We start from the raw sequence: 19,882 nt of genomic DNA on the forward strand, positions 1-19,882 counted from the left end.
GAACTCCTGGAAACAAAATGCTTTAACAGAGAGGAATGAATTTATAATGGCAGAATCTCAGACACCGTGACAGGCTGTCAAGGGAGATATATTTAGGCTGGGCCGGGAAACATCTTAGCCCTCCTCAGACACTGCTGGAGGATGACTGCCTCCTCAGGACTCCGTGTGTGAAGTACAGATGAAGAAAAAGCTCGGAATGTGCTGTCTCTCCCAGAGACTCAACAACAAGGAGAAACTGGGGCCTTTTCGCCTACCAGGGAATGTTTTCTTTCCTAAACAATTGCTGTTTGAAAGGATTTACTCATTTCTTCTATTTGAAGTGACGTCTGCCCACCCACAATTATCCCATGTGATGCCAGCAAAAATTAATGTTCCTTTGCCCATCATTTCACAGCAACCCCTATCAAAGACAGATTGGAGTTGGGGGCAAGGCCCCTCATCATGGGTCCTTCATGCATTTATTTTGATTTTTTTTCTGACATTTCAGCTTCACTGTTTTTTTTTTTTTTTTTTTTTTCCCCAGTCTTTTACTTGACTTGGGGATTTTGTTTTGTTTTATTTTTTTCTGTAAATGATTGATAGCTTTGTCCCCAAGGGAATCCACAGGCCCTTAGGAACAGCATCTCAACATCTTTCAAGCAGAGTGAGACATCTGTTATCGCTAGATTCCAAATCCCCTCACCATTCCAGAATGTTCCAGACACCTTCCTGGCTAACATGGTTTGACATCAGACATCACATAGTTGTTTCTGAGACTGTTTTTTTAGATCCAAACCACAAGATTTTTTGTTTGTTTGTTTGTTTTGTTTGCCCTCTATTTGTATCCAGTATCTAAGTCCAAACCCTGTGTAATAGGTGTCTTTTTTTCCAAATACTCATCTGTGCAAAGATATTCATTGGTCGCTGAGGGCCAATTTTCCTGGATCACATAAAAGAGAAGATTAGTGGCAACGTGGAGAAAAGGGCTCATTTGGAATAAATACCACCTCTTTGCTTTCATGAAGAGTGTGGCAGAAAAGTCATTGGCCTGGTTTATTTTGGTTGGTGGAGTTATTTTTCTTTCTGGGTTTTTTTTTCTTTTTAATTTTCCCTTTCAATCTGGCTAAGGCCTGACAAGTTCTAGAGCATGTAGGAGGAACATCTGGGGCTCCACAGGGCTGGAGACTAAAAGGAACCAGAGCCTTGTACTCCACGCTCTTCAAACTCACTCATTCCAGGGCTGGAATGAGTGCAATTTCTATTGTGATTACTATTTAGAAAATAATTTCCTTCCAAGTTTTTCATGATTTACTTATTTAGGAACATTTATAATGCTACTGAAACTGAAACAGAAGACACTTATAAAAAAAATTAATTCAATGAAATTCTTGACCCCATGGGTTTGAAAGTGACTGAGATTTCTCAGGGTCTCTAATTGCTTCTAGAGGCTTCCCCTGACCCTGTTCTTTCTTCTTTGCAGGCTGCCCTCAAAGTTATATGGGCTGCATGAGTATCTCTTCATCCTCACCTAAAATCATGTCATGTCTTTCCAGAGATGTGCTTACCACACTTTGGAAAATAGCAACTGCTTATTTTAAAGATATGGAAACTGAAGTCCTGAGAGGTAAAGCAACTTACTCAAGATCAGTCAGCTGGTTGGGGACAGAGCCAGGGGTGTCTGCCTTCCCTTCCCCACCCTGCTCCCCCCACTTCCTCACCGGTTCCCTCTGGGAGCTCTTTCTTATCAAACCCCTTGCACTCAAATCCTCATCTCAAATGTGGTTCTATGGCGCGGGATTCAAACGGGAGCGGCCTTGCAAACCCCTGAGATTTCATTGCTTCTGTCCCACTGGTCCTGCAATACCTGAACCCTTTTTTCCCGTCTGTGGGTCACTCTTTGGGGATAAAAAGCCAAGACCAATAACCAAATATGCTCTTTGACATCATAAAAATCTCTGGCCCTTCTTTTCTTCTGCAGGGACAGGAGAGGTGGCCAGAGTTTGCACCTGTGAGAAAACACAGCGGGGCGGGGCGTTGGGGTTCTCAGGTAACGTCGCAGTGAAGGGGTAGATGTCATCTTCCATCCAGAAGTTTCTGCCCCAGGAGCCCCTCGTGTCCTCTTTCTCCAGTTACTCACAAATGGTTTCCCATCCCAGTCCTCTCCTTCCTAAAGCCAACCACAGTGACATGTGGTAATTGTTGAGTGTCAACAAGTGGGGGCTTTGGGCTGTAATGTCACTCAAAGTCAACTCCCCCTAGCTTGTCCCTTTTCCCTTCTTTTCTCCTTGGGTGGGGGATCAGATAGGCCCTGCCCTACCTGCCCTGGAAGGTCAGCCATGCCCCTCAGTGCTGCTACTGCCCACCTGGCTTAGCACCCAGCCCTGCCTCTCACCCTTGCTCTAAGCCACACATCGACTAGCTGAATTATATACAGGTTGGGCATCCTTAACCTGAAAATCTGAAATCCAAAATGCTCCAAATTTCAAAAGTTTTTGAGTGCTAACATGATACTGGGAGTGAAATATTTCACACCTGACCTCATGAGACAGGTCACAGTCAAAACGTGGGTAAACAACACATGGTGTATTCAGTGTCCCCAAGGGGAAAATAAAATGACCTTCAGGATATGTATATAGGTGTATATTAAATATAAGCAAATTACATGTTTAGATGTGGGCCCCATCCCCAAGATATCTAATTATATATTTTCCAGTATTCCAAAATCCCCCCCAAAATGCAAAATACAAAACACTTCTGGTCTCAAGCATTTTGGATAAGGGATACTCAACCTGTATCTCCAACTAGAAGGACCACATGCAACTCAATTTCAAAATGCCACAAACTGAAGTTATGCCCTCCCCATTCCTCCCCTTAGCCCTAGCTTCATATCAGCTTCTCCCCCGTCCTGCACCCAGTCACCCAGTGGAGGGAATGTAGAAACCTCCTGGGACCTCTCTTTCCCTCCCTTCCATACTCTAATTGGAGTCTTTGTCCTCTGTTGCATGGACTGTCACATATCCCTGGAGCATCTACCTGCCCTTTGTACCACTTACACCAGCTTTGTACCACTTACACCAAGCCTAAAGCCTGATGTGTCCTGGGTATTCAATAAATGCAGATGGAAATGAAAACAAATGAATGAATCCTAAGCCAATGTATTGGTACTTTCCTATGCAATTTCCCTATGAATTTTGAAAGCGACCTGGTGTCAGACAGATGTGGGTTCAAATCCTGATGGCCCTCTGTCATTTGGAGTATATTAGTGAGCTAGATTAAATGCTCACGGAATCTAGACAGAGATGCCCAGGACACGTGGGGCGTGAGAAGGTGAGCTCCAGAGTGTGCCTGCCTGTGTTCCATTCCGGTTTGTGACATGTGCCAGCTGTGGAATCCCAGGTAAGTTCTTTCACCCTCTGAGCCTCAGTGTTCTCATCTGTAAGATGGAGATAACAGTATACAGCTCATAGGGCAAATGAGATAATGCCTGCAAAGCCCACCAAAGCACATGGTCGACAATCAATAAATGGAAGCTGGGCCAGGCACGGTGGCTCACGCCTGTAATCCCAGCACTTTGCAAGGTCGAGGTGGGTGGATGGCTTGAGCTCAGGAGTTTGAGACCAGCCTGGGCAACATGATAAAACCCTGTCTCTACTAAAAATACAAGAATTAGCCAGGCGTGGTGGTGCACCCCTGTAATTCCAGCCACCCAGGAGGCTGAGGCATGAGAATCGCTTGAACCAGGGAGGCGGAGGTTGCAGTGAGTTGAGACCACATCATTGCCAGCCTGGGTGACAGAGCGAGCTGTCTCAAAACAAAACACAAAAAACAAAAAACCAACAACAAACAAAATAAATGGAAGCTGTGGCCATTATTACTTGATAAATATTGCTTCATATAATTGAAGATGTCTACATCTGAGAATTTCTAAAATTGTATAGTGTGTTTTCTTCAGTTCTTAACTACTTCACATCTTTTTGCTGACCAGCAATGTTTAAGGTGTCTAGAGTTAAAAAAAAAAAAAAAAAAAAAAAAAAGCTTATTTTAAGAATCATGCCTCGGAACATTATTTCATTACTTAAACTTGCTGCTGACTCATCTGTCCCTTGGTAACTGAGTCTTTCTTTACCAATAACTTTAATTACATCAATCACTCATTTCAAAAACTGCTGAATAATGAGAACTCCTAGAGGTGACACCGTGGACTTCTGTCACACAAGCAGGGACTTGTGGAAGGAGAACAGGTTTTTCGTTTCTTTTTTAATAGCATTCAGTACTTCAAACAGGGAAAATACATTCAGTCTTCATGATTTACTTTCTGTCTATCTATAATTAGCAATCTTCATAGCAGGGGAAAATGACAATTCATAACTTCTTGAACTGAATTGAATTTGTTTCATCTTCTGACATTTCTGAGTCATAAGGCCCAAGTCTCTCCCTCTGGGGTAAAATAAATGTTTGATAATTCTAGCACCGATTCCTTTGCTAAAAGCTGCTAATTACATAGTTCACGATTTAACATATTACCTAAACAATTATCTTGTCATTAATAACAATAGCTACTTATTAAGCTCTTAGTATGTGCCAGTTATTGCACTGAAGCTTTTATATACATGATCTCAGCAGAATCTCATCAAACCCTACAGAGTAGGTGCAATTATTATCCCCATTTTACAGATGAAGAAACTAAGGCATTGCAAGATTAACTTGCCTGCGGAGGTGTCAAAGTAAGATATGTGTGTAGGAATATCTGTCTCTCTTTCTGTGCCTAGACACAACCACGAGAGAGCTGCTGGCTGTTCTTTGCTGCTATAGGCATTAAATGCTTCTCTGGCTATTCATGGCTCGGTTCTACTGTGAGTTGAATAAGGTACCTGCTATTTGCTGAGCTTGAAATGCTATCAGACTACAGGGAAGCAGTAATCCTCAATGTGGTGAAAGGAGTAGGTGGATGCCTAGGCTAGGCATCTCTCAAAACCCTGCCCCCGAGCACACAGTCTTCCTTCTCCAAGCCCTTGTCCCCTGGCTCCCAGACTGTGACATCAGCCTCCTAATAGGTCTCTCTGACTCCAGATTCTCCCTGCATCTTTTCATCTGCAAACTCTTCCCTTGTTAGCCAGGAGACAATGGAGCTATGGAAGGTTGTGGAACAGGAGAGTGACAAAATCAAAGCTGCACTTCAAAAAGAGTAAAGTCAGGCCAGCCGCAGTGGCTCACATCTCTAATCCCAACACTTTAGGTGGTCGAGGTGGGCAGATCTCTTGAGGTCAGGAGTTCAAGACTAGCCTGGCCAACATGGTGAAACCCTTTGATTTAAAAAAAAAAAAAAAGAAAAGTTAGCTGGGCGTGGTGGCGGGTGCCTGTAATCCCGGCTACTTGGGAGGCTGAGGTGGGAGAATCACTTGAACCCAGAAGGTGGAGGTTGTACTGAGCCGAGATCATGCCACTGCACTCCAGCCTGGGCGACAGAGTGAGACCTTGTCTCAAAAAACAGAAACAAAACCAAACAAACAAACAACAACAAAAAAAGGAGTAAATTCTCAGCTCCTGTATCTGTCATTCAAAGCCCTTCTTCAGTCTGACCCTTCTCTCCTTATAGCCTCATGTCCCAAGACTCTTAACGGGTATCTTGTGGTGAACAGTCCCTGCCCACACCCTTTTCCCAGGCTCTTCCTCTGCTTCAATACCCTTCATCCAGGTCACCTGTCTAAATCTACCTGCCCTTTTGAGATTCATCTCAAGCCCTTCTAGAGGTCTTCCTCAATGGTTCTAGCCCATAGTGCTTCTGCCGAGCCAGAGGCGATGGAGTTTACAGGCTCTGGGGTCAGGAGAATCTGGGTTTGCATCTCACCTCTGCCTGTACGACCTTGGGTAAGGGCTCAATTCTCAAAGCCTCAATTCCACAATAGTAAAGACGTGAATCTCTGTGTCCTGGAGCTGTTAGGATGAGTGTGGACACTTCTGGGGAATGTCTTACGAACTCACTCATTCTAGCACTGCCTACAGAGCCATGTGTGTTCGTTGGCCACATATTGAGTGCCCAGGTAGAAGACTGGAAACAAGATGATTCCAAAATGCACACACTCCAGTGAGCTCTGGGCTGGCTACTGTGATCTTTTCATGTATGTTCCCTTGAACACATAGATCTGGCTCTGGGCTTTCCTGCTCTGTTTGTCCTGAGCCAGTACCATACTGTTTGTCTTAACTATGGCTTTGTAATATGCTTTAATATCTGGTAGGGCAGTCCTTATATCTTGTTTTTCTTCATCAAAACTATTTGACTTGACTATTTGGGGGCATTTAATCTTCCACACAAATTTCAAGATGAGTTTATTAAGTGTTTAAATCATTATATTTGTACCCTTTCTGCGCCCGACACGAAGTTTTAGCTTCAAGACTATGGGCGTGAGAATATCCAGGTGATTCTCTGAGGACACAGGTTGAGAAAGTAATAAAGTGTTCTGACAGGACCTGTCTTGTGCACCCTGATGGTTCTCAGGTGAACTGGAGGGCCCAGGTGCCTTGCCTTGGGTGGGTGGAGGGGAAAAAGCAAAGTCCCTTTGTGGCTCTGAGGCAGTATGACAGAGGAGTGCATGCCCTGGCCCTGGAAGGCAGCACTCTCCTGTGCCTGCTGCTCTGGGCAGGGTGCAGAGCTGGCTGCATGAGTACTTGGGGCTTCTGGTACACCCATACCCAATGAAGGAGGTTTCCTTATTTCAATCAGGGTTCCCTTAAAATACCCTTGGCCCAGTCCTGACTCTTTCCTATCAAATGACAAGTACCAGGGATCCAGGTTATATGGTGACTAATAGCATGGGCCCCAGAGTCAGGCTGCCTGGGTTCCTGTCCCTCTATGATGGATCCCTCCTCCGCCTATCCATGCCCCCACCACCCCCACCCTTAGCAAGTGGCAACACTGCCATCTAAAAACCCAGGAGTCAGCCAGCTCTTCTCATTTTCTCCAAATTGTCACATCCAGTTACCAAATCTGGTTGACTGAACATCCTTGACTTTTTGCTTGAATCTCTCTTGTTCTCGATTCCCATGGCCACCACTAATGCAGGCCATGGTCACCTCTCACTTCCTCAGTGACCTCCCAGCTCCAGTACTGCTCCCTGCAGCTGAAATTCCCCACTGAGGATGGCTGCAGATGTAGTGATATGATTCCGCTGCCTAGAATAGTCAATGGCTCCCTATTGCCCTCATACAAGGCCCAGAGACTCCTAAGTATGATGCTGCTTCAAATTTTAAGCTCTGAACCTGTAAAACAGTTTGTCATATCTGTACTCTACCTTGCCTCTGAGGCTTTGCACACGCTGTTCCCTTTGCTTGGCATGCTCTGTCTTTCCCCCTTTCCTGCTACCTTCCTACAGTCAGCCCCTGCATAGAAACATCTGTATTTGAAGCCTCCCCTCCCTTAGTGTCCTGCCTCTCTCTGTGCAAAACACGTAAAATAAGGGATAAGCATGAGTTAAAAACCCCACTTCTACCCTTTACTAGTTGCGTGCTCCTGGATACTTAATTCACCTCTGAGATTCAGTTTCTCCATCTGTAAAATGAGGCACAATCATAATGTTAAGAGTCCATTTCAGGCAGACACTTTAAAAGTCAGTGTCTGCTTTCCTGGCTCCTAGGATTGTTGTGAGAATTAAATGAGATTGCTGCAGGCAAACTTTCTAGGCCCGTGGATTGTTGCAGGCAAACTTTGTAAACAGATGCATAAGGCTCAGGCTTACCCTAAGGAACTTTCATTGAGGTCAGACTCATAGCACAATGATTAACAGCTTCTTGAGAACCATTTTTTCTTTTTGTTTCCCAAGGGGACCCCAGTCTTGTTTGGGGTGGCAATGTGCCCTGCCCTAGGGGAGGAACCGATTATATCTAGGCCTGTTGTAAGAATTCCATTTCCCTTTTGCATGATGCTCGCTTTTCCAGCCTTCCTTGCAGCTATGTGGTCATGTGACCAATTCTGGTCAATAAGATATGAAAAAAAATCTACTAACCTTTCTGAATCTCAGCCTCTTATTTTATAAAATCAACGTGCAGTGATGTTTAATCTCCCCTTTTCTTTTCTTTTCTTTTTGAGATGCAGTCTTGCTCTGTTGCCCAGGCTGGAGTGCAATGGCACGATCTCGGCTCACCGCAACCTCCGCCTCCCAGGTTCAAGTGATTCTCCCACCTCAGCCTCCTGAGTAGCTGAGATTACAGGCATGCACCACCATGCTCAGCTAATTTTTGTATTTTTAGTAAAGACAAAGTTTCACCATGTTGGCTAGGCTCATCTCAGACTCCTGACCTCAAGTGATCCACCCACTTCGGCCCCTCAAAATGCTGGGATTATAGGCGTGAGCTACTGTGCCCAGCCTTTTTTTTTTCTTCTTTTTAATGCAGAAAATCCTCTTTTTTGTTGTTCCAAGGAAATCTTACATGGAATCCTAATATATAACCAACAAATCACAATTGCTGTAATCGAAATGGAAATTGGAGAGTGCAGGAGTCCTCTCCCAGCCTTTCTGGGAAGTCCCTGTGGATGTCTACAAAACAACACTTGGAAATCCTCTGGGTTGGAGAATATCTGTATTCTGTAGTGGATATGTGTTATCTAGTTTAATTTTGGGGACACCCAGATTCCATTCCTGTATCCTGAATTTCTCCCTGAGAACAACCATTCCATTCCCCCAGGTCCATATGCTTTTGATGAAGTTAATTCAATTTGGTTCCAAGGCTGGACATATGTTTTTGGCATGCCCAACATTTCATCCCACTGGACACAGTGATTGGTTCAGGAATGTGCACATGACCCAACTTAGCCCAGTGAGATTAGATCTGGGATTTTTATTAAAATTGAAGAGAGGTGGAATTTTTTTCCCCGTTAAACTTGAACCCTGGGACTATGAAACCCGAAAATAAAGTCTACACGGAAGCAAATAGAGCTGAAAGATGAAAAGAGACCAGATCTCAGAGGTGTTAAGCCATTGGATTAAGATTTGCCTGAAGACAGACAGATCTGCCACTGGACCTTTGGTTTTGTGAGCCAATATTTTCTTTTATTTAAGTGGCTGGAGTTTCTCCTTCTATTATTTGCAACCTGGAGTCCCAACTAGTATGGATTCCTTCCAGATCCAGAAACCCAGCATCCTCAGGGAAGTAGATTTTGGGGCTGTTCACCAACTTTCCACTTTTTCTTCTCCTGGGCACATGGTAGGATTGCACTTCCTCACTCATTCTGAGTGGGGCATGACATATGACTAAGGTGTATGACTTTCCTTGTCAACAAAATGTGAGTAGATGTGATATGTGTCACTTCCAGGTGGGCTCTTTAAAGTCAGCACATGATTCACTCCTCTCTCTTTCCTTCCCATAATAATGTTCCAGATGTTGGAGACTCCATCATCCTGGGTGCCAGATTGAAGACAACGAGGAGCACAGATCTCTGCTGACCCTTGATGGATTTGTACTGTGAGCAAGAAATAAACTGTTATTATTTTAAGCTATTGAGATACTGGATCAGTTGCTAGAGTAGCGTACCTCAGCCTACCCTGAATGATAAATGAATAATTCTTTTTCACTTCCTACTCCTTCTCTTCTTCTTCTTCTCTTCCTCCTCCTCTTTTTCCTCTTCTCTTCCTCTCTCCTCCCTTTCTCCATCTCTTTCTTCTTGCAGCCTTGTTCTGGCCAGCAGTCTTATAACTCTATTTCTTAGTTTACCTTCTGGCAACAGACCATTAAAAGGGTTCCATGATTGCTCTTCTCCAGCCTTCCCAGTGACATCCAAATGGACACCGGCAGGAGATAATCCGTTTACCTCAACAAAGTCATGCTGGTGGCATCCCCACTAGTGCCAATCAATTACAGCTGTCAGTCATTCATTCTTCCTAATACTGGTCTCAGTAGGGGCCAACTTCCTGATCATATTGTTGGACACACAGGGCTCTGAGTTCTGGAATAAAACTTTCTCCAGAAATTTCCATTCATCATCTTATGAAAATTAAAAAGATTCTGAAGTCTGTGGCATGGTATTCATAACATAATGCTCTGCCAAGATAAAAAAAAATGGACAGGCTAGGCATGGTGGCTCATGCCTGTAATCCCAGTTCTTTGGGAGACCAAGGCAGGAGGATTGATTGAGCCCAGGACTTCAAGACCATCCTGGGCAACACAGGGAGACCTCGTCTCTACACAAAACTCAAAAATTAGTTGGGCATGGTGGTGCACACCTGTAGTCCCAGCTACTTGGGAGGCTTAGGTAGGAGGATCACTTGGACCCTTATAGTTGGGGCTACAGTGAGCTGTGATCTTACCACTGCACTCCAGCCTAGGCGACAGAGTGAGACTCTGTCTCAAACAACAACAACAACAACAACAAAATGGACAATTAAAAAACTTATATGAATCAACTTTAGTTATTAATAAGTAATTTTTAGGGCTGATCAGCTAATTAAGCCAATGCACAAGATTCTGCATCTGGGGTGGAGGTTTGGAAATGACTAAGTTCTTTTGAATGAAAAAGTAGAAGTAAATCATTCCTGAAGTTTGAGTGTGATTATCATCATTAACATATGAGATACTGTACAGCTCAGGAGTCTCAGACACATCTGCTAATAGGGACCAGACAGACCATGACATTATTAGAGCAGGCCAGTGGGAGTAGTTGGGACCATGGGGACCTTCACAGGGATGCTGCTTCTACATTCAGCTCTGGCTGATTGTCCCCATGTAGGAATGTAGGCCCAATGTTGTTAGTTCTTCCTTTTTTTTTTTTTTTCCCCAGGAGACTTGAAATCCATCTGGTTGTCAACTGGATTTTTTTCTAAAATGCTGAGAAGTTCAAACTTTGTCAGCAACCACAAGTAGAATGTTTGATAGTGTGTAACACATAGTCACCCTTATTATGTCTTGCCATCCTACATTGTCTCCATTCTACAGATTAGGAAACCAAGGCTCAGGAAGGTGTAGTGACTCCCCCAGATGGACATAACCAGGTTCTGAAACTTGAACCTACACCATTTGGCTCCACGTCAACTGTCAACTGCTTTCTCTTCCTCCTCTATCAAAGCTGTCTCCTCGTGACTGAATATGTAATGGAGAGACTGATTGTGCACCAAAGATTCATGCTTCCATTTCCATAGCCCAGGTGGTGAGTGGGAAGTGGCTATGAGCTAGGGGCTGCAATTCCCAGCCTCTCTTATTTTTTATTTTTTATCGTTTTCTTTTCTTTTTAATTTTTTCTGCAGCCTCTCTTCTAGATCAAGTCATGTGACAGGTTCTTGCCAATGAATGGAACATGACAGGAAGTGATATGTGTTATTTCCGGGCAATAGCAATTAAGAAATGGGTGCGTCTTCTCCACCCTCTCTTTCCCTTCCCACAGCTTACTGCAGAGCAACACAGCAAACTTGGAAGCCATGTGTTGGAGATAAAAGGACCACAAGATGGAATACATCCGGGTTCCTGATGTATTTTCCTCCAAGTATGTCATTTGGAGGAAAGCCAACTCCAATGCGTAGCACTCATTTTGGACTTAATAAATAAACTTTCGTTGTCTTTAAGTCATTATATATTTTTGGTTTTGTTATAGCAATTAGCGTTACCTTAACTGATACAAATATGAATGGACTTTACAACATTTTTCCTTTTTCCCTTCCATTGTAACAGGAGGATTCATAATGGACAGTGTTATCCACTTGAATCCAGTAGGTCTTGGATGAGAAAATGACTCAAATTAGGTTTGGTTTCTAGGGATGGGAATGTAGTGGCCCTGAGAGTCCCAGTGTCACTGCCTCTTGACCCTCTGCTGTCTTCCCAACCTGGCATTAAAGGGGGCCTCTTCATGCTTCAGCCTGGGGTGAACATATTATCATTGCTCTCTTCTGGAGGAAGGCAACAGACAAAACAAGCATTCGGCCTGTCTGGGCCGCACACCCTCAACCAAGATAGGAGTCAACATGTTTGGGAACATCAAAGACAGTGTGGTATCTTAAGCATAAGGAGATTAACATTTACAAAGGTTTGCCCCTCGGCCTATTCCCAGGAATCCAGCAGACAGAGCCAGAAGGGACAATTAACATCGCCCATCCACACTGGGGTCTTCTGGCATCTCAGAAGATTTTCTTTTGAGCTTTCTGCTAGATCTGGGATGGAGGAGGCAAAGTCTAGTCCCGTATTTGAGCAAGAACCCTCTGCACTCAAAAGCGATGTTAAAACATGCTGGGCACGACAGCATAGGTGTGAAGTCCCGTGGGAGAATTCTGCCCCTTTAAGTACTGCGCACTGGCACTCAAAGGGAGAGAGTTTTTACCCAGAAAGTCAGTACCCTCCTATGCCAGCCAGTCAGTACAAAGGGACTGAGGTGGGCTGTGTGGCCAGAGGAGGGGTGAGGCACTGGTTTGCCTCTTTGAAGCAAGAGGTCAAGAATAACCCAACACGCTCCAAGCACCAGCAACAGTAGGCAATAGATGTGGGAACTAAATCCCTTACAGCTGTTGGAAACCATACCCTATTCAGAGATAATTGGCAATTAGTTAAACAACTCCTGTTTAAAACACTCCTCCTCCCCATCCTTAAAGACAGCTGTGTTTAAAAAGGGACGGGGAGAGACTTCTCAGGAAACCTAATCTTCAAGTCGATAAAAACATAACAGAGCTCTGGGAATCAATGAGTTAGAGAATTTAAAACTGTGTCCAGGCAATAGAGCATCTTTCTAAGACCTATTGCTCCATTTTTCTCTTGCAGTACAACATAGCGGCCAAGAGCACAAACTTGGGCATTAGAAAGGCCTTGGTTTGAGACCTACTCTGCCACTTACAAGCTATGGGAACTTGGGCAAGTTGCTTAAACTCTCTAAACCTCAATTTTTTCATCTGCAAAATGGGCATGATAGTAATTGCACTATGAAGACAAAATGAGATGGTGCTTGGCACAGAGTCAGTACTCAGAAATGTCAGCTCATAGGCATACAGGCATATTCAAACCCAAATTCCTTAGCCTGGTATTCAAGGTCTTTTATGGTTTATCTCCAATCAACTCTTCCTAACTCTGCCCCACCTCATGTCCCCTATTATCTAGCCAAAAAGAACCAACCCACCAGGCTTTAGTTTTCTCTTCTGTGAAATGAGATCAATGAATTAGATTCTCTCTGAGGTTTTTACCAATCCTACTCTTCTAGGCCTTGGGAAAGCCCCACCCCATGCCTTTGACCACACCGTTCCCTCTGCCTAGGACTCCTTTCTTCTCATCTTCCCAAGCCTTCAAGAAACCTTCCCTGGGAAGGGATTTGTTTCTTCTTGTAAATCAGTTCAAACCAAAGTTGTCAATTGGTGCCCTTTTGTTTGTCCTGGACTGTATTTTTTTTTTTTTTTTTAAATGGAGTCTTTCTCTGTCATCCAGGCTGGAGTGCAGTGACGCAATATTGGTTCACCGAAACCTTACCTCCCGTGTTCATGCAATTCTCCCTGCCTCATCCTCCCAAGTAGCTGGGATTGCAGGTGCACAACATCACACCCCACTAATTTTTTTGTATTTTTAGTAGCGATGAGGTTTCACCATGTTGGCCAGGCTGGTCTCGAACTCCTGATCTCAGGGGATCCACCCACCTCAGCCTCCTAAAGTGCAGGGATTATAGGCGTGAGCCACCATGCCCGATCCCGTGCTGTAGTTTTTAAAAGCAGAAATTATTACATTATTTTAAATTTTCAATTTATTTTATTTTTATTTTACTATTATTATTTTGAGACATAGGCTTGCTCTGTTACCCAGGCTTCAGTGCAGTGGCACCATCACAGCTCTCACTGCAGCCTCAAACTCCCAGGCTCAAGGGATCCACCCACCTTAGCCTCCTGAGTAGCTGGCATGCCCGGCTAATTTTTTGGTAGAGTCTGTGTCTTGCTATGTTGCCCAGGCTGGTATTGAACTCCCGGCCTCAAGTGATCCTCCCACCTCAGCTTTCCAAAGTGTTGGGATTACAGGCGTGAGCCACCACACCCAGCCGCAACCTCTTTTAAAAACTCAGGCCGGACACAATGGCTCACGCCTGTAATCCCAGCACTTTGGATCACCCGAGGTCAAGAGTTCAAGACCAGCCTGACCAACATGGTGAAACCCCATCTCTACTAAAAATACAAAATTAGCCAGTCACGGTGGTTCATGCTTGTAATCCCAGCTACTTGGGAGGCTGAGGCAGGAGAATAGCTTGAACCCAGGAGGTGGAGGTGGCAGTGAGCCAAGATAGCACAATTGCACTCCAGCCTGGGCAACAAGAATGAAACTCAGTCTCAAAAAAAAAACAAAAAAACAAAAAACAAAAAAAAAAAAAAAAAAGGGAAAAAGAAAAGTCAGAAGACTTGGCAATCTGGGACCTGGACAGTTGTCTGGAGATGGCTAACTGCTGCCCCCTACAGGTGGGGCAGGTGTTCCTGAATTTTTTTTCACCTCTGTTGCTTTCCTAATTGACTGATTTTCTGCCTCAAGGCAATTTGCCTCCTCCTCTGCTCCTCCTCCTCTTCCTCCTCCTCCTCCTTCCCCTCCCTCTCCTCCTCCCCCTCCCCCTCTCCTCGTCCTCCTCCTCCTCCTCCTTCGTCTGGTCCTCCTATTCCTTTGTGTGTGTGTTGGAGGGTGGTTGTTATTTTTTGTCTCCCAATTTATGTTGGAATATTGATGTTTATAGGCACCCTCATCTCCTCTACTGGCCTGTGAGATCCTTGAGGACTGGACTCTTATTCATTCATGAAGCCCAAAGGACCTGGCCTAGAGTCTGACTGCAAAGAGGGAATGAGCAGGGGCCCTGCATGCCTGTGAATGGAATCCCTGCAGTTGTACAACCCAGCCAAGTGAGTGAGTGAGCTCGTGAGTGAGTGAATAAGCTAATGAATGATGAAGATGTGCACTTACATAGCACCTTTTATGTGCCAGGCACTGAACTAAGTACTTTACAGATGTTAACTTATTATAAAATGAATGGACATGGGAGCAAATAGTGAATGAATGGGTCCCTGTGCTTGGTTCTCGGCTTAGGGCTGATGACCTCTTTTCTCTGGGAGATATGAACATACATTCTTGGTTCTGAGCCCCAGTTGGCTTGGGAGCTCTGTCCATGTTCTAGACCTTAGTTCAACAAGCTTTACTCACATCAGTGGAATGGGGATGAGGATATTGTGATTGTCCCAACCTGATAAAGTTGTTGATTTTCCAAAGAACTGCCCCATCCCCTGGTGGAATTCTAAACAATAGACAGAGGTCACTATAGTTGCAATCTAGACAGTCTGCTTGGTTTCCCTTTCAATGCTGAGTCTCATTCCCTGAGAGTAGGGCATTCTTTGTGTTTGCACAAATGTTTGCATCAATCTGTTTCATGTACATGACATTTTAGAGCTTAGTATTTCTTAATTCATTATCTACTTTGATCCTGAAGAGTTACTTATTTCTCCCTGTTCCCTACCTCCATTATAAGGTACGGAAAACACACGTTCCTTTATACTCATTTTACAGATGAGGAAACAGAGGTCAAAATGGAGAAAAAGGATTTGCTCTAGGTCTTACTGCAAGGTAGAGATTCTAACTTGCACTTCTGGCTCAACTCTTTTTCTGTTTCATTGCAAAAACGTATGATACTTAGATGGAAAAACATCCCAATCCACTGGTCACCATTGTGATATCAACAGAGAGGAGGACATGCTGGTTCTGTCGAATGAGGGTGGTGGAGGGAAAGTGCAGGAAGGAGAGGCCTGATTGGAGGTGGCTGGGGAAGACGTTGAGAAGAGGCTTGGGGACAGGGACAGAGGAAGCGAGAGTGGTAGTAGGGGAGACGAGGGTGCAAAGGCCATGGAGACAGATCCTAAGGGAACTGAAGAGGCGAAGAGCAGGGGTCTCGGGAACAACAAAAATAGTTAGCAAGGTGGAACCGCTAGGAGCATGGCCTCTGGAGCCAGATAGGCCTTGGTTCAAATCTTGCTCACTTCTAGCCATGCAACCTTGGGCAACCAACTTAACCTTTCTGGCCTCAGTTTGCTCATCTGTAAATTGGGATGGGATTGCCCATGCCTAAAGGTTGTTGTAAGGATGACCTGAGACAGTATATAGCGAGTGCTCAATAATTGGTCACCATTGTAAGTATCAGCTACTTTGATCTCCTGGCTATACATTTGAGGGAAGAGAACAAGCTTGTTTCTAGTTACACAGTAACTGGGGCACAGGTATTGGGCCTCCTGCATTCCTGCCTACTGTTCTTTTAACACATCAGGATGGGTGTTCGGGAGGCCCCTGAGTGAGGAAACCCATTTCCCAGCACACCCACTGTTTCCACACCCATGACTTGACCCAGCCTCAGCAAAGTTCCCTGTTGGCCCAAAAGTCAGACTAGAACACCCAGCAGGAGATGCTATTGTATGCCACCTTAATCTCTCCCTCTCCCCACAGAAATATGTGTCTTCTTCCTAGGCTGGGAGGGGGGTTTCAGATCTAGCCCTGTCCCACTGAGAAGGTCCCAGGACCACAGGAAGCAGTTTAGCCCTCCTGAGCCCATTTTCATAGTCTGCAGCTAATGCCTTCTCCTCTTTCCCCACTGCCCCCATGGCCCCTCTTCCTAAACCTGCTGCCCTTTCTCCACGTCCTCACTAAACTTCAACTGCACCCTGCCTCTGAGCCTGAGCAAAGTCAACCATCGCAGAGCCATCAACAAACGCAATAAAAATTAGAGCGAGTGAGAGAGAGAGAGATACATAATTTATGATATGGTGGAGTGTGAGTGACAGGCAGCCGCAGGAGGCCTCAGCACCTTATCGATCCTTTCAAAAAACCCGAGAAAGGGCCCCGTGCTGAGGGCCAGGGGAGGCATTGAAGGTGCAGGCAGGGGCAAGGCCATTAAGGACACAGCGCGACAGGGCGGCCACCGGGGGGATGGGCAGGGGGCTTGGGCAGGTGGGGCACACACATGCATGCCTCCGATCAATGACACCATGTCAAAACATAAAATGCATGCTTTGGCTCTTAATCTAAATGTGCGTGAGATTTTTTAAAAGCATTGATTCAGGATGGATCGATGAAAATTGAGGCATATATATTTTTTTCCCCTGTGCAAAAATGGGGTAAGAACACTCTGCAGAGAGGTGCCTGGCAGGGGTGGCAAGGATAAACGTTCCAGGAGGGTGCCTTCTCCTCTGCTGGCCACCAGAAAGCTCTGGAAGGAGGTTCAGGTGTTAGCTTCCCTGCCTTTGCTTCCAAAGCAGAGGTACCCATGGGAGCTGTGAAGGTCTCATCCCCAGAGGAGAGCTACAGACCATTCACTCATACTCACCTTCTCATCACCCAAGGATGACACTAACTTTCTCCATTTCCTAAGCAAATCCAACTCTACCTTCAAAATACATCCAGGATCCCCCAGCCTTACTGTCTCCACTGCTTCCACTCTGCCAGTCTCCCACCCGGATCATTGCATCAGCCTTCCTGCCTCTGTCTTGGCCCCTCTACCCGTGGCCACCACAGCTGGAAGGGTTATGCCGCTCCTCTGCCTTAGCTCCCAACTCACCCCAGGAAAATCTAAAATCACGTCCTGTAGGATCCCACATCACAGGATGTGATGTGATCAGGATGTGATCCCACATCCTGACCTTTCCTTTTACCACTTTTCCCCTCATTCACAGACAGCATCAAGGGCACCTTTCCTCACTGTCCAACCTAGTATGGACACCCCCACCGCCACTTCTCCAGCCAACACGATGACACTCCTATCTCACCCCATGGCACTCCTGCATTTTTTTTTTCATAGCACTTAACACTATTTAGAGTATTGTTGGTGGTAAGTCTGTAGTTGATTGTTGATTGCCTGTAGTTTCTTTATAGAATGTAAATCACATGAGGCCAGGGACCTTGTCTGCCTACCTTGCTGCTGTACTCCCAGAATGTAGAACAGAGTTTGACATAGAGTAGGTGCTCAATGAATGTGTGTTGAAGAAAGGGAGGGAGGGAGGCAAGGAGGAAGGGAAGGAAGGGAAGGGAAGGGAAGGGAAGGGAAGGAAGGAAGGAAGGAAGGAAGGAAGGAAGGAAGGAAGGAAGGAAGGAAGGAAGGAAGGAGGGAGGGAAGGAAGGAAATGAAGGGGAAGGAAAGGAAGGGAAAGGAAAGGAAAGGAGGAAGGAAGGAAGGAAGAAGGAAGGAGGAAGGGAGGGAGGAAGGGAGGGAGAGAAAGAAGGAAGAAGGGAGTGGGGAGGGAGGGAAGGAGGGAAGGAAGAAAGGAAAAAGGAAAGAAGAAAAGAATGGAAGTAAGGATGGATGGAAAGGAGGATGGAAGGAAAGAGGGAAGAAAGGAAGGAAGGAAAAAAGGATGGAAGGAAGAAGGGAAGCAGGGAAGGAAGGAAACAAGGAAAGGAAAGAAGGGAAGGTAGAAAAAAAAGCAAAGAAGAAAGGAGGGAAAAAAGGGAGGGAGAGAGGGATGAAAGAAGGGAAGAACAAAAGTGTTACATGTAAGTAGGAGACAACACCACACCGTGAAGCTACTATCAACACTGTAAAATATAAACAAAAAGAAAACCACCTGTTATGATCTGCAAAGACTTCCACAGAAACTGTCCATCCTTAGCTAGGAGCTCTAACCAGGAGCTCTGAATATAGGACTTGGAATCATCAAGGGAAATGTACCTCTTCTTGGGAGGAACAAGTTTATCTTTCTGCCTGAGTCAAACGAAACATGTTCCCCCTCCCAGCTCTTTTGGGGTGGGGGTGGTATTCGGGGGTGATTTTGCTTTTCCTGGAGTGCAGGAGGGTGGCAGGCTCTTCTGCCCTAAAACCATGGGCCAGAGGACTGCAGATTTTGCTGGAGTCTCAGGGGAGGCCTGGGCTCCCCGTCATTCTGGGTGCTGGCATCTGGGTTCTACTTAGGGATGGAGGCTGCGGCCTGCTTTATGTCTCTAGTTTTCATTATCTTGAACACTTACCAGGCTGGGATAGTCAGACATGACAATGAAATACATCTTCACTTGTGAAAGAGACAGAAACAGAGACAGAGAGACAGAGCAACAGAGAGACAATTCCACCAGCAGGCCTGTGACCTGCTCCCCACCTCTCCCTCTCTGGCCCCATCTTGGAAAAAAAAAAGGAACCAGAATCGTTGTATTTGGCCAGTGCTCACAAAGACAATTATTTATTTCCTGAAATCATTTTTCAAGAAGCCAGTTCCATTTTATTTGTTATTTATATGATAACTTAATCGCCAACTTAGAGGTGGGACGCAAAAAGGAATGGAGTCAAGGGTGTGGGGGTTGGGAGATGAAAAAGAGCCTGCTGAAAATTATGCTGTCTTCTTTGACTTTTTTTCCGTTTGCTTCAATATATCTCTCTTCTCTTCCCCTTCTCTCTCAATCTCACTCTCACTCCCTCCCCATCCCATCTCTCCTCCTCTCTGTCTTCTTAATAGCCGTCTCCTCTCATCTCCCCACTAGCTCTGCCCTGGCTCCCAGCCTGGCTCACAGACAAACTTGACCCCTAATCATTTCTGACACTGGAATCTCCTCTGTGCAAAGCAAGGGGCCGGCCTTCCCAATCAGCAACATCCTTTACTGGGCATATCCTGTGGGCTTCCATTAATGAGAACCCAATGAATTCCCCAGGCTGCCAAGCCTCTGGGGAGCATCTCGTTGTCTCATTCTTGGGTTCTCAGCATCTCAGCTGAGGGTGCCTCCCAAACCCTGGACTGGGCTGCACCAGAGAGCATCCGCTTTTATTCTGGTGCTCTTCAGAGTGGAGGAGGCTGATGTTTCCCTGGATACAACTCTCCCATACCTACATGCTATTTCTGCACAGTGTTTCATGTCCCTCAGGCCTAAAATGGGCCTTTGTCTAGCACACAAGGCAGAAAAGAAGAAGGGCTCTGGAGTCAGACTGTACCTGTACCACCTACTTGCTGTGTGATGCTGGGCAAGC

General features: G+C 45.4%; 1 long non-coding RNA gene across 2 annotated transcripts; it reads left to right on the top strand.

Moving 5' to 3' along the window:
* Positions 1-605: 605 nt before the first annotated feature.
* On the top strand, positions 606-11,522 carry LOC135968761 (uncharacterized). 2 transcript variants are annotated; one of them, XR_012429372.1, is made up of 3 exons: positions 606-2,026; positions 9,352-9,435; positions 11,348-11,522. It is a non-coding gene; the product is annotated as an uncharacterized lncRNA (long non-coding RNA). The 2 variants fall into 2 exon arrangements; XR_010583721.2 differs by lacking the exon at positions 606-2,026 and having other exon boundaries at positions 2,034-9,435.
* The last annotated feature ends 8,360 nt before the right edge of the window (positions 11,523-19,882 follow it).

Source organism: Macaca fascicularis, chromosome 20 (assembly GCF_037993035.2).
Source record: "Macaca fascicularis isolate 582-1 chromosome 20, T2T-MFA8v1.1".
Lineage (NCBI taxonomy): Eukaryota > Metazoa > Chordata > Mammalia > Primates > Cercopithecidae > Macaca > Macaca fascicularis.